Consider the following 14543-nt stretch of genomic DNA (forward strand, 5'->3'; position numbering starts at 1 on the left):
GAACTACTTGTATATCTATTGTACGAACTTGTTCTTCACACAGTCTAATAAACGCAATAACGAACGTTTGTGTCTACTTTCCATCCGCTAACATGGTCCGTCGAGCCGGAGCATTTCTTTGGATGATGTGTCAAGACAATTTTTAACGTTCTGGTATAGAAGGACATTTCGTGCAAGGAAAACGGATTTATATTTTGTCTGGATTGTGAAAACAGCAGCAGGAATATGGAGTCGATTTTAAAGCAAAAGCGAATTATTAAGGGTAAGTTGACTCGTTTAATTTCCCAAGTAAATAGTTTACAAAATCAAGAAAATTCTTTTTCTGCCATTGAAGCGTACGAAAATGATGTTGGTGCATTAAGTGTTGAAGTGAACTGTTTAAACGATAACATTCTTGGTACTTGTTCTGACGCAGAGTTTAGTAAATATGAAATAGAAATGCATGAATTATTTTCCAAATTAGATGTATTAAAAATTACTTTAAAGGAAGAATCAAGAAAACTTAGTAATTCAGGCAAAGATATAATAAATGCTAATGCAAACGGCTTGAAACTTCCTCGCGTGGAATTGCCAGTGTTTACTTCTAATTATGTTGATTGGATATCATTCAGGAATTTATTTCTTGCCAGTGTTGGAAATAATAGTACATTAAGTGACAGTCAAAAATTGCAATATCTTAAGCTTTCTGTGAAAGGTGAAGCTGCTGTTTTACTACAATCAGTTCAAATTTCAAACGCGAATTATGAAAAGGCATGGGAAGCGCTTACTGAACGTTATGAAAACGAAATAGAAATAATAAACGCAGCATTAAATAAATTAACTTCACAGCCTGTTCTAAAACATGAATCAGCTTCAGGTTTGCGGAGATTAATACATTAAAAATCCTTAAACAGCCGGTAGAGCATTGGGATACTATGATTATTTTTCTGTTAAAAGGGAAACTTGATCATAAAACACTAAAAGAATGGACGATGGAGCATTCGAACAAGAAAATTTCTGCTTTCGCTGAATTCAAGCGTTTTATTTTAAACAGAGCGAATGCTATTGCCTCTTTGGCGAAGTGCCAGAGGGAGAAGGCAGTTTTGCCTTCTGAAATTAAAACTCGCGGTTCAGGTAGCAGATATGCTTTTTCGTCCCAACTTGTGGCTAATGTGTGCGTTCATTGTAAGAGTAATTCTCATTCTCAGTTATTTAAATGTGATAGTTTTTTAGAACTCCCTATCAAAGAAAAATGGGATATTATTAAAAGGAATAAGTTGTGTGCTAATTGTTTGAAAGATAGTAAAACGCATCCCATTTTTAAATGTCGTGCAGGAATGTGTAAATATTGTTCAAAGCCACATAATACAGTGTTATGTTCGAAAAATTCAAATGATGAAAAATGTCATATACCCATGGAACACGGAACTTCTGCTATTAGTAGCAATAACGCCACGGTGCCTGTTGCGCAAGCAGTTTTATTGCCTACTGCGATTGTTTATGTTAAAGATATTAATGGCGATTTACAAAAATGCAGGATGCTAATTGATTCAGGTAGCCAGGGCTCATTTATTCGAGAGCACTGTGTAAATTTACTGCAGTTAAAGCGCACTAGTGCAAACATAAGTGTAAATGGCCTGAGCTCGCAAAAAAATTGGAAAGGTTTCAGGTTCAGTTCAATTACAAGTAACATCTCCATTTTATAAAAACGCAAGCATTTCAGTTAATGCATTAATTATACCCAAGATCACGTGTGACCTCCCTCAATATCAAGTTGATAGATCTGTTTTGACATCTTTCAAACATTTGTGGTTGGCAGATACAAATTGTTTCCAGCCTGGCCCAATAGATATTCTTTTGGGCGCAGATGTATTTGGCGAGATAATGCTTCATGGACGTTTAACTGTTCCGGGTCATTTGTTAACAGCCTTGGAATCAATATTCGGCTGGGTCATTATCGGAAAGACTAAAGTGTATCGCAGACAATTGTATCGAATCATGCTAGTTGTACCAATGTAAAGCTCCAGCTTGAAAAATTTTGGAAACTGGAAGAAATTTCGGAGATAAAGCATTACACAGAAGAGGAAATAGAATGTGAAAATCATTTCAAGCGGAATTTTTCTCGTGATTCAACAGGTAGATTTGTTGTTAAGTTTCCATTTCGTAGATCTGGAAATGAACTTGGGTCATCAAGGGATGTTGCTGTACATCGTTTACAAAGCATTGAACGTCAATTTATTAAGAATAAATCTCTTTCCAGTCAATATCACAAATTTATGGAGGACTATCAACAACTTGGTCATATGGAATTGATTCCAGAAAATGAAATTGATGTTCCAGCTAATTCTAGTTTTTACCTTCCGCACCATTCAGTTCCGGATAAAAATGGTGATAAATTTCGAGTCGTATTTGATGGTTCTGCAAAATCTTCTAGCGGTATTTCTCTTAATGAGAAATTGATGGTTGGTCCACAGTTGCAGACTGATCTGACAACATTAATTATTCGTTTCAGAATTCACAGAATAGCTATAACTGCAGATATAGAGAAAATGTACAGACAAATTATACTAAAAGATGCAGACTTTCAGAGAATAGTCTGGCGTGATTCACTTTATAAACCAATTCAGGATTTTCGATTAACTAGGATTGCTTACGGTACTGCATCAGCTTCGTACCTTGCGGTAAGATGTTTACAGCAGTTAGCCATAGATGAAGCAACTAATTTTCCTTTGGCTTCCAAGACATGTCTTAGGGACTTCTACGTTGATGATTTGATGTCCGGAGCCAGTTCAGTTACTGAAGCTATAAAATTACAAATGCAATTGAATCAGATGCTGTCACGTGCAGGATTTATTCTAAGAAAATGGGCTTCTAACAGCAAAGAAGTCTTGAATTCAATTAATCCAGATTTGTGCTTATCAAATGTTTCTTTGAACATAGACAATGATGATACTGTAAAAACGTTAGGTATCCTGTGGCACCCAGCTTCAGATATGTTTTTATTCAAAGTCAATTCATCATATCCTGAAGTCTTAACCAAACGAACATTACTTTCAATAATCGCAAAGACCTTTGACCCTCTTGGATGGTTGGCACCGATCACGGTTCGGTATAAATTGATTATGCAAAGATTGTGGAAACATCAGTTTCAGTGGGATGAAAAGGTTCCTCCAGATATTGAATGTGAGTGGAAACAACTTACAGAAGATTTGATATTTATTAAAAGTATCAAAATTTCACGATTCTTGTTGGTTGAATCAGATAACCAGTTTCAACTGCACGGGTTTTGTGACGCCTCAGAGAAGGCCTACGCCGCTGCAATTTATTATCGTTCTGTGTTAGATACTGAACAAATTAATGTTCAGTTAGTGATAGCCAAAACAAGAGTTGCACCACTAAAAACCATATCACTTCCCCAATTGGAACTTTGTGGAGCATTACTGTTGACTAAATTAATGGATTTCACCTGTAGGGCTTTAAATACTCCTATATCGCAAGTTTATTTTCATACTGATTCCACTATTGTATTAGCCTGGATAAGATCTTATACAAGCCGATGGAAGACCTTCGTCGCCAACAGAGTAGCAAAAATCCAGACTTTATCCTCTCCTGTCCAGTGGCATCATGTGAGTGGAAATGCTAATCCTGCTGATCTTGCAACGCGTGGTGTGTCATCATCTGCACTGGTTACTTCATTGTGGTTACGTGGTCCAGATTTATTGTATAATTTATTTCCTTTTCAGCAAGCATTATCTGCACCACTACTGAATGATTCTGTGCCAGAGCAAAGATGTGCTTTACAGTCTACAACTGCTGCCAGTCACTTGACAGACGCTCATGATTTATTTTATAAATATTCCTCTCTCACTAAACTTAAACGTGTTGTAGCATTATGTCTGAGGTTTGTAAATAACTGTAAAAATTCAGAAGATCAGGTAAGTGGATTTCTAAAAACAAGTGAATTAACTAAAGCTATGCATGTGTTAATTAAATTAATGCAATATGTTGAATTTAAGAATGAAATTAACACTTTAGGCAGAAATCAATCATTATCTGGTACAAGCAAAATTTTATCTTTGAATCCATTTTTAGATAATTTAGGTATTCTCAGGGTGGGCGGTCGCTTGCGACATGCAAACCTTGCATATGGTTTTAGGCATCCAATTTTGCTTCCAAAGAAGCACATTTTAACTCATCTCATTGTTAAACATTACCATGAAAGACTTTTGCATGCAGGTCCACAACTTATGCAATCTTGCATTCAAGAACAATATTGGATCATAAATGGTAGAGCTGTTATCAGAGATTTAGTTAGGAAATGTATAAAGTGTTGCAAAGTTAGAGCATCTGTCACTAATCAATTGATGAGCGATTTGCCGTCTAGTCGCGTTTCGCCTGCTCCTGCGTTTTTGCGCTGTGGAGTGGATTACGCAGGTCCTTTTCAAATTAAAGCAAATAAGGGTCGAGGCTCTAGGTCATTCAAGGCATATATAGCTCTATTTGTTTGTTTTACGACAAGAGCTATTCACCTAGAATTAGTGACTGGTCTTTCAGCAGATGCTTTTATTGCAGCTCTTAAGAGGTTCATTTCCCGCAGAGGCAAAAGCAGTGATATATATAGCGATTGTGGTTCCAATTTTGTTGGAGCAAAACGCAAACTGATGGAATTTGAAAGGCTTGCTAGGTCTGCAACTTATAACCAAAATGTTAGCAGATATTTGGTTGATAATGGCATTAAATGGCATCTAAACGTTCCAGGTGCGCCACATATGGGTGGACTCTGGGAAGCTGGCATAAAATCAACAAAATACCATTTAAAACGAGTAGTTGGTGAGGCGAGATTGACATATGAAGAATTTGAAACATTTCTCACACAAATAGAAGCTTGTCTTAATTCGCGACCTTTAACAAGTTTGTCTAATGATCCAAATGACTTGTCAGCATTAACGCCTGGTCATTTTCTTTAACAAGCATTAACAAGCATTCCTGAACCAAATTACATTGAAGTTTCCCATCTCACCAGATGGCAACATATTCAAAAAATGGTTCAACAATTTTGGAAGCGTTGGCACAAAGAATATCTGTGTCGATTACAACAAAGACCAAAATGGCCTTTGCCAACTAAAAATCTTCAAGTTAATGATCTGTGTCTCATAAAGGAGGATAACTTACCTCCAACTAAATGGAAAATGGGTAGAATTACTCAGTTACATCCTGGTCTTGATAGTGTTGTTAGGGTTGTGACTATTAAGACTTCAGATGGCATGGTTTAAAGAAATATTACAAAATTGTGTCCATTACCAATTTGAGTTTTAATTCATGTATTATAAATTAAGTATTATATCATAATTTTAATATTGTATTGTGTTTTAAATTTACTGAATTTTAACCACTAAATGTTGAAATAGTATTTCAAGGTGGGCGGCATGTTCGCGCCTTATGTAAATTTTGATTTTGTTCCCTGCAAGAGGGCGCCTGCGAGCGCCGAACTACTTGTATATCTATTGTACGAACTTGTTCTTCACACAGTCTAATAAACGCAATAACGAACATTTGTGTCTACTTTCCATCCGCTAACACGCATGTCCAATATTTTTGATTAGATCAGTCACATTCTCCATTGGAAAATCAACAGGCTTGGTTACTTGATACAACAATCTGAAATCCATACATACACGCATACTTCCGTCTTTCTTGGCAACACATACGACTGGGTATGCTATTTCAGCTTCATTTGGCTCAATAAGACCCAAGCTCTCTAATTCCTCGATCTGTTATTTACTTCAAGTTTCAAAGATTCTAGGATCTTATAGATATATGGTTTTTTTCTTTCAGCTCTAGGTAACAACCGAAGTCTATGTTCACCAACGCTGGCTACTTGAATCTCACGAGAAAATAACGCGATATGCTTGAGTAAAAGCTCGTGTAATTCCTTTTGTTTGCTACCCTTTAAATGACTAAATATCCACCTCGATGTCCCTTCTAGTTGCAGCGCAATCCTCTTTATTTGGACTTGGATAAATTTCCCCAAACTCAGATTCATCTTCAAATAACACTCCCACAGTTTGTGCTCGAACATAAAATTTTCTTATTTGGTTTACATGAACATGCCGCACACTCCCATCGGGTAATTTAACCTTATAAGAATGAGGATTTACTCTTTCAACAATTTTACCTGGACCTGTCCACCTAGCATATAGCTTGTTGCTAGAGTCTGGTTTAAGTAAATATACTAGATCACCATTTTAAAATTCTTTGATACTTTTGCGACGGTTAAAATAATATATGTAAGCTTCCTGTTTTTCCGCGGCAGATAAAGAAGCGAGCTCATATGCCTTCTCTAAATTTATCTTTAATTCTTGTAGATGATCAACTGCTGAATTACTCAGATTAAGAGGTAATGGTATTTCACCGGACCATGATGATTTTAACACAGCTAAGGGACCTCTAGCTTCACGACCGTACATAAGCATAAATGGAGATACACCTGTAGTGCAATTTGGAACTTCACGATACGCAAAAAGTAAATAAGGTATGTGCTTGTCCCAATTAACAGGATCTGTGCGAATTACATGATGTAACATTTGTTTAAATACCCGATTCCATTTTTCCACTGAGCCGTTTGATGCTGGGTAACCAGGCGTCGAAAAACGAGGATGAGTTCCTAACCTTTTTTCGAATTCATGCGTTAATTGTGAGGTAAAATTAGTGCCTTGATCACTACAAATTATTTCTGCAATACCGGTTCTCATAAAAATATCTAAAAGAGCATCACAACTAGCTTTAGCGGATTTAGCTTTAGCTTTAGCTTTAGTAGCTTTAGTAATATCTATATTTATGTATGAAAGGGATATGGCGCGCGAACAATAGGAGTAATCGGAATTTCATCCGATTGTCTTTCCGGACTTTTTAATTCACATCTTTCGCATGTTCTACAATAATTTTCTACATCTTTGGATATGTTCGGCCAATAAAATGAAAGCTTAATTCTTTCTTTAGTTTTCCTCAGACCTAAATGATTTCCGAATAGGGAATCATGAGCTAATTGAAGGACTTTATTTCGATAATTCTCGAGCAAAACTAACTGTTGTATGTTTTCCCCACATTTTTTTTTCTTTATGAAACAATAATTCGTCCTGTAAAAAGAAATTATTTTTCCCTAATTCTGCGTCCTTAAAAGAATTTATTAGTGTTTGACAGTTTCTCTGATCGATCTTAAATTTATTCGATTATGAACAACTGTTTAGTCTTTCATCATCCTGATTCGCAACTAAGCTATAAAAAAGATTTACATTTGACAGTTCAACGGCGTCAGTAGTTACCGCCCGTACTCAGCCGACGGAAGTGACGTCACATAAAAGGGGCGTGGTTTCCGCCATCTTGAATCACGTGACAGCCGGAAGTGACGTAGATGGAAGGAATGACGTAGACAGAATCACATCATCCAAGTTTCGTTTGATTTTGTGGCAACGATTTTATGTTTCAAAGTTTTTATTTTTTATGGCATCGAATATATATTTTTTGGTTTTTGTGGCAACGAACTCTTGAACCACGTGTTTGGAATGACATCTCTTTGAATTTATTATTTTTAATTATTTGACACGTGATTAATATTAGTTTGATATTTGATTAATATTATACTATTTTGTATGTCATTAATTTTACTTATTTACTCTTTTTAATATCTTAATTATTTAGTACGTCATTATTTATTTAATTACTTTTGATTGATTCCATTATATTTTAATCTGTTTTTAATGAATTTTAAAAATAACTCCATGAGCGGGATTCGAACCGCCATCTTTAGTATGGTAGGCGATTGCCCAAACCACTATGCTAGCGAGGCCTTTTAAGCAAGGTCAGGTTATCGCGTTGAGTAGAAAAACAACCATGACGTCACGAAGCTGGGGGAAACAGGCAGACGTCATCTCTTTCACGTTGTAGCCTGTCGAAACCGCTTCACGCTTTTTGCATCCGCCGTGGCAAGGAGGTTAGAACCGAACATTCATCAGTATTCGGAGCAAGGTTTAACTACTGTGGTTCAATGACCTTAATCACTTGTGTTCTAATGGGCCTCATGAGCTTTCCATTTTTGATAATCAGGCTAATTTATCTCGAAATCGCACGAAATTTACCAAAATTTAAAAAACTGCTTTCTGATGAAATATTCCAGTAATTTTGATTTATCAGAAATTTCGAAATGTGTCAGGTTTCTGCAGTATGTGTACATGTGAGCATATAACATTTAAATTTAGTCATTTTAAACATAAATCAGATATCATATCTTTTATGGTACATTGAGTAATCTTCAGTGCTATGTCATTAATTCCCTAAATATGAATGTATGTGAAACTTGAATTATAGCAAATCATGCCATAGAAATATGCTATGCCTGTATTAGTCTAGAAAGGATCAATTATGCGTAAATATTGTAGTAGGCATGTCAAGTAATAATTTGTCAGCAGTATAGATATCATTAATTTAAAGGAGATAATTACGATATGTGTGCCTTTTGTTTTAGCATAGTTTTGCTCCCGTTACTTTTAAACTAAACATATCAGTTGAAATAAATTTCTTTCTAAAATCAGAGGGATATTATTAACAGTTCTTCTTTATAAATATAAAATTTATCCTTTATTATATAAATAATTGAAATACTTAAATTTGATATTCCAATAAATATTTTATCTTAACTTTCTGAAAAGTTCAATTTCTTTTAAAATCTATAAAAATGAATTAAATCCTGAATTTTGTCCAGTCTTATGATAATAAAATTTTAGAATCATCAGTTTGTATATCCGTATATATTATAAGAAAGTGTCTCATTCTTTTTGGGGGGCTCTTGTGATGTAAGTAATAGTAGATCGGACTAGCAGTCGAAAGGTCTGCGGTTCGCATCCGTGCGAGATTAGAGGATTTTTTGTATTTTCTCCTAAGAAAAACGGAATGTATGGAAACGTGATAGACGATAATTCGTGAACACATGAATTAGGCCGAGAGAGTCTCGTGCTTCTTCTCTTTCGCCCTATACGAGGGAAAAAATAAGGAATTATGCCATTCTCCCTATCTTGCTACAAATGGATGTTTTTCCAATTAGAATTTGGAAGACTTTGTTGGTAGAAGAATAACGACAGCATTGATGAATTTTCGCATTTCTTGCTTCGAAAAAACCAAGGTCCGCCTATTATTCCGCCTTTCGCAAATTTTTCAAATTTACTTTTTCTGGTATAGCTTTTCCATTACAGTATCTTGATAGGTGAAACAACCCGTAAAACTTTTTTTTACATAATTTACGTTCAAGTTACTTTAAAACACAATTTTGGGAATTAAACTTCGTACATATGGGTTCCCTCTTTTTTGATACTTCTAGTAAATTTATATTAGGAGATAATATAATCAATATTTCTTTAGTAAATAAATTATTATTATCTTACTTTGCGCAAGTATTAGAAAAACTTGTTTTCGAGCTAAGTGAATTTTAGATCATTCAACAGATATATATATATACCGCATTTTATAATTTCATTAGACAAAAGTTTTATACCTTAGAGAGTATATCTTTTCTAGTTGATTTCGTATTGCTTGAATTTTGAGGGAAAAGGAAAGTCAAGATTTCTACAAATAAAAAAAAATTTTTAAAAATGTACTTTCCTCCTTTCAGTGATGCATCTCTTTTACTGACGAATTAACACCAATAGATAGGCTGTTTTCTCCCGAAGGTTCGGCCTTTGTGTAAACGATTAGGGGAAACCGGAAAAGCAATAAAATAATTTTTCACTCATGAATCGGCATTTTCAAGAAGCATCGACACCCAGTTAGTAAAAGCTAGAGGAGCCTTAGTAAAACGATCATCTGGGAAGATGTATTTTAGCATAACGTGGTTTACAAATCCAAATAACATTAATTTAGAGAAATTTTATGGATGCAATATATAATTCTTAGCTAAAAGTAAGTTAAAAGGGGGCGATGTAGCGTGTTTTTCGCTACTTTTAATTTTTAGAATAGGGCCCAAAACATCGAAGCAGGTCGTTTCGACGCAGGGAGAGTTCGACGCCATATTTTTTTCGTAATTTTATTTATTTTTAGAATAAATATGAAGTAATATGACTGATTTTTATTAAGTAATATGACTTTAAAATCAGTCAATAATAGTCAATAGTTTTAATAAGTAATATGACGGATTTTTATTTATTGTATTAGCGATTGTTTGCATGCATATTTGAAATAAATATATGTGTGTATATGTGTGAAAGTGTTCTAGATTTTTGTTTGTGTCCCAGATTAGTGAGAAGCCCCCTCGCCAACGTCAAGGCCCTGAGACATGAGGGACAGCATCAAAAGCAAAATACACAAATGGTAAATAAACATATGGTTACAAAGTAGTTATATTATATTGCAGAAAAATATAATTACAGATAAATAAGATTACAGATAAATAAGATTAGAGGTAAGTAAGATTGCATCACAGAACTATTATTATACTAATCCATTGCAAAATTATGCGCCCCACCTTTCAGGTATTGCATTATTTCTCTATTTGCAAAATCTTTAACTATTACTTTAATTCTCATATCAGTTCTCAGATACCTATTCCGCTTGGGCTGCGGTTTATCTCCACGTACAAATTGTTCATAACATTGATTAAGGCTCCTCTAAACCAGGCTGAATCACCAACGTTTCTCTCTTGGCGAGGGAGTGAACGCGCTGCCAATTTTGGCGCGTTTATCGCACACGCTGGCTGAATGTCTGCTGTTTTTTTAAAGATTTATTTTATAGACGCGCGGTATTCAGCGCATATAAACTTTTCGGATAATTTATTAATTCTCGAATAGTATATAGACGTTTTCACTTAAATAAAAATTTCGCGTATATTTTGTAAACATATTCAAAATAACTTATTCTTTAGATGTTTCAGTTTCGTTAGCAGACTATAATAAATAAGATATGAATAAAAACTTTCAATAGTGTCAAATGGGGAAATAGTTAAAGCGTAGAGTGTGCAAATAAATTTATCTTAATGACATTTTAACAAAAATTTCCATAAAAACACTGTAAATTCATACTAAAAAAATAACTTAAGAATATGTTGTCATTTAAGTCTGAGGTACATGGAAATAATTGTGCAAGATTCTGAAGAAACACTTTCTTTTAAATGTGTGAAATATTTCATAACATAATATGGAAGAAGAAAGTACAGCATTCTGTGTTTTGGATGCTTTTCATCAAATGTAATATAAATACGAACTAGAAACCGTAATAAAAAGTCCTTCCTCTTCAATCAGATCACCTTTGTGTTGCATTGTATTTGTAATACTTCTAAAAATCCAGTTTTTACCTAAATTAAAAAAACAGTTATTCCATAAAAGATAAAAACTTTGAACGTATATAGAATGAATTTTGTAATTTGAGTTATGTTACAAAATAATTCATAGTTTATATATTTTATACTAATAATTTAGATAAAACCTGTCCAATTTAAGAATGTGTGTTAACCACATTCTTAAATTGTAAAAGGACGACTTAACCACATGTAATTCATTTCAAAGGATAAAAGAAAGCTTATTTTTTATTTTACACAGCAACAGCATTTTCATGCAGTCAAGGTTTTTTAACTGCTAGTTATTATACATAATACTTTATTTTAAACCCATTCTTATTAGAAAGCATAACTAAGAAACTTCTTTTTAAAGCACCACAGTGATTGCAAAGAATGTCGTTAAATTTACAAAAGTATTGAAGATATATTGAACAGCATTATAACAAGAAAGTACTGTACAAAATATGTAAATTTAGCATAACTTCTTTTTTAATATTTGCATAGTTTCCTCCAAATGAACCTTAATGGGAAGTTATCTTGCGAAAATTTAAAAGTATTAAAATGGCCTCTATTTAAGATGTAACTGCATTTATAATTATTTTGTAATTGCGAATAGATTATATTATTGCAATTAGATTATGCACTTACAACATAATTGCATAAAGTAATGAAATTAAGAGTTCACAGATACAATGTAATATAATTACAATGCAATTACCTAAATTGTAATTATAATCACTTATTTCATACCACAATATTATTACAATCACAATGTAATTTAAATTGGGTACTATACTTGCATACCCTCCACTCAAAAGGAGGTACTGATAAGCCTGGAAGTTATTATCAACAAAAAGCCTGTTCAGGACAGTTTGATGACAATTTCCACCGGGCGAAAAGTACATTCTTAAGCCCAGGCAAATCATGACAATAAAAATCATTTAGTCTTATGATTGACTATATTTTAAACCCTAAATTTGAATTCTGCACCAAATTATTTACCTATATTTTAACATACTTTATGAATTATTAGAAGCGATATGGCAAATATCTTCTAAAAATAACTGTAAAATATTTGTATCCATTAATTGATTCAGATACACACTTTTATTATTTAAGTATATCAAAATAACAGTTTCATGTTCCTGAAATACAAAAATTATGGAAAAAGTTAAAGTAATATTCTTAGAAGCATATGATATTAGTCACCAGATGCAAAATTATAGTTAATTTTTTGCCCTAAATACAATTTTATTACACAGTAGTCAAATGTGTAACTTAATAACATGTTATATAAAAAATTAATGATAATAAGTTTATCAGAAATGAATTAATTCTGCAAATAAACTTTCTGCACTTGAAAATTTTCTACACCTGAGGGAAGGGAGAGATCTAGTAAAATTAGATTTATTATAACTTCAGTTGGACCAAACACCTTCTCTCTATATATATGCATCACTAAAGAAATAAATAAAATTATCATGCTTAAAAAACAGATATACCATACCAGTTTTTTTTTCCCCTTGTTACACTTTACATTGAGAAATAACAAACCGTACAACACTGAAAAATACTATCCTTGAAATTTTGTTTAAATGAAGAAACACACACCATCTTTTTATTTAAGCATTACACTTCAAAAACAGATACACATACCAATTTATTTTCACTAGCCTTTATACTGATAACATGCCATATAAAAATGAAAAGAATTATCCTTGAAATTTAGATAAAATGAAGTAACACAATGGGAAAATTTATGCACACGGACATCTTTTTTCTATTGCATGTTGTCTGACATGATCCACAAGTGCCTAAAAATGTACCCAAAGAAACGCATTTCAATATTAACAAAAAATTGTTTACAGATTAAAATTCATTCATTTCATACCAGTATTATAAAGATCATGCATGAAACAAATCTGCTTTCCCATACTTTTAAGTAAAACTTTTATACTGGAAAATAGACTATATTTCTATATATTAGAAACAAGAAAATACTAATTTGAATGTTCTGCATTCATTTCTAAATCTTTACTCCATTGCCAAATTGTATAATACTGTGATTATAAATAAACTTGCACAATCCTTGCAATTATTGAAGTCAGATTATATATATTTTGTCTCACACTATTCAATTTATTCTATTGACTTCAGATGTCAATGTCAAAATTCTGGAAGTTATTTTAACCAAGAAACAATAGTGGGCACCGTGCATAAACAACTCATCTAACTTTTTAACAATAGTGATTATAAAATAAAGAAAAAATTATATATCATTCCAACGATGTTGCAAGTATAGTATAATGTTACATATATCTTTAGCAAACATTCAGATTTTATCTTGACTTTCCAAATTATTATTTATTTTTTAATAAATTTCAATATGCTAATGATTTTCATGTTACATTAGTATAAATTCCACAATTAGCACAGGAAAACAAAATCCGCGCTTTATATTAGAAGAGAAATTTCTTTTCCATATTCAAAACAACTACATTGGCGATGTTTGGCGACGGGTACATTTACCCTAGACTAATTTAATTATAGCTATTATTACAGAAATTAGCAGATACTCAGGTTATTGTAAACAAGAATTTCACTTTACTTGCACATTATAAACATCAGAGAAGATATAAACTGTAAATGAAGGCGTAATTAACATTATACTTACTAAGCAAAGTTCAGCGCCTGGACCAGGTTTCCAATTGTCTCTTCGGCAATTATTTACCCATATTTTTCTTCTTTCTTCATTTTTAGGAAATTTTACCAATGTATGACCTTTCCGTGAATGATTTGAACAATTAATAGCTGTACATCCGCCCATTTTACACAAAAAAAACACAAAAAATTGTTGCACCTTAACCACTCAGCCGCCATTAAATCTCCCACTTGGGAGCGCGAATGCCTGATGATTCAGCCTGGTATATAGGAGCCTTAACATTGATTTTTCAACACGCCTGAGACCATCTATGAATTCCCATAATGTGAGGTGTGAAACATCAAATGATGATGACACCAAATTTATTTGAATGATGATGCAAACTTATTCTAAAAATAAATAAAAATACGAAAAGTATGGCGTCAAACAAAAGGAAAAAAAGTATGGCGTCGAAACCATGGAGGTAGGAAAGCTCCATGGTTTCATCAATGCTTCCTACCTCCATGGTCGAAACGCTGGCGTCGAACCATTGGCGTCGAAAAGTTGGCGTGGAACTGACCTGTACCGCCAAACATATTACTGTCG

General features: G+C 33.3%; 1 long non-coding RNA gene across 2 annotated transcripts; it reads right to left on the bottom strand.

Moving 5' to 3' along the window:
* Positions 1-10973: 10973 nt before the first annotated feature.
* Positions 10974-14322, bottom strand: LOC146997196 (uncharacterized). 2 transcript variants are annotated; one of them, XR_015041005.1, is made up of 2 exons: positions 13971-14322; positions 10974-11314 (listed from the first exon to the last, which is right to left on the bottom strand). It is a non-coding gene; the product is annotated as an uncharacterized LOC146997196 (long non-coding RNA). The 2 variants fall into 2 exon arrangements; XR_015041004.1 differs by lacking the exon at positions 10974-11314 and adding an exon at positions 12185-13110 and having other exon boundaries at positions 13971-14319.
* Between the last annotated feature and the right edge of the window lie 221 nt (positions 14323-14543).

The sequence above is a fragment of the Stegodyphus dumicola genome, chromosome 5 (assembly GCF_044657685.1).
Source record: "Stegodyphus dumicola isolate Sdum_Otavi_A_Nest chromosome 5, ASM4465768v1".
NCBI lineage: Eukaryota > Metazoa > Arthropoda > Arachnida > Araneae > Eresidae > Stegodyphus > Stegodyphus dumicola.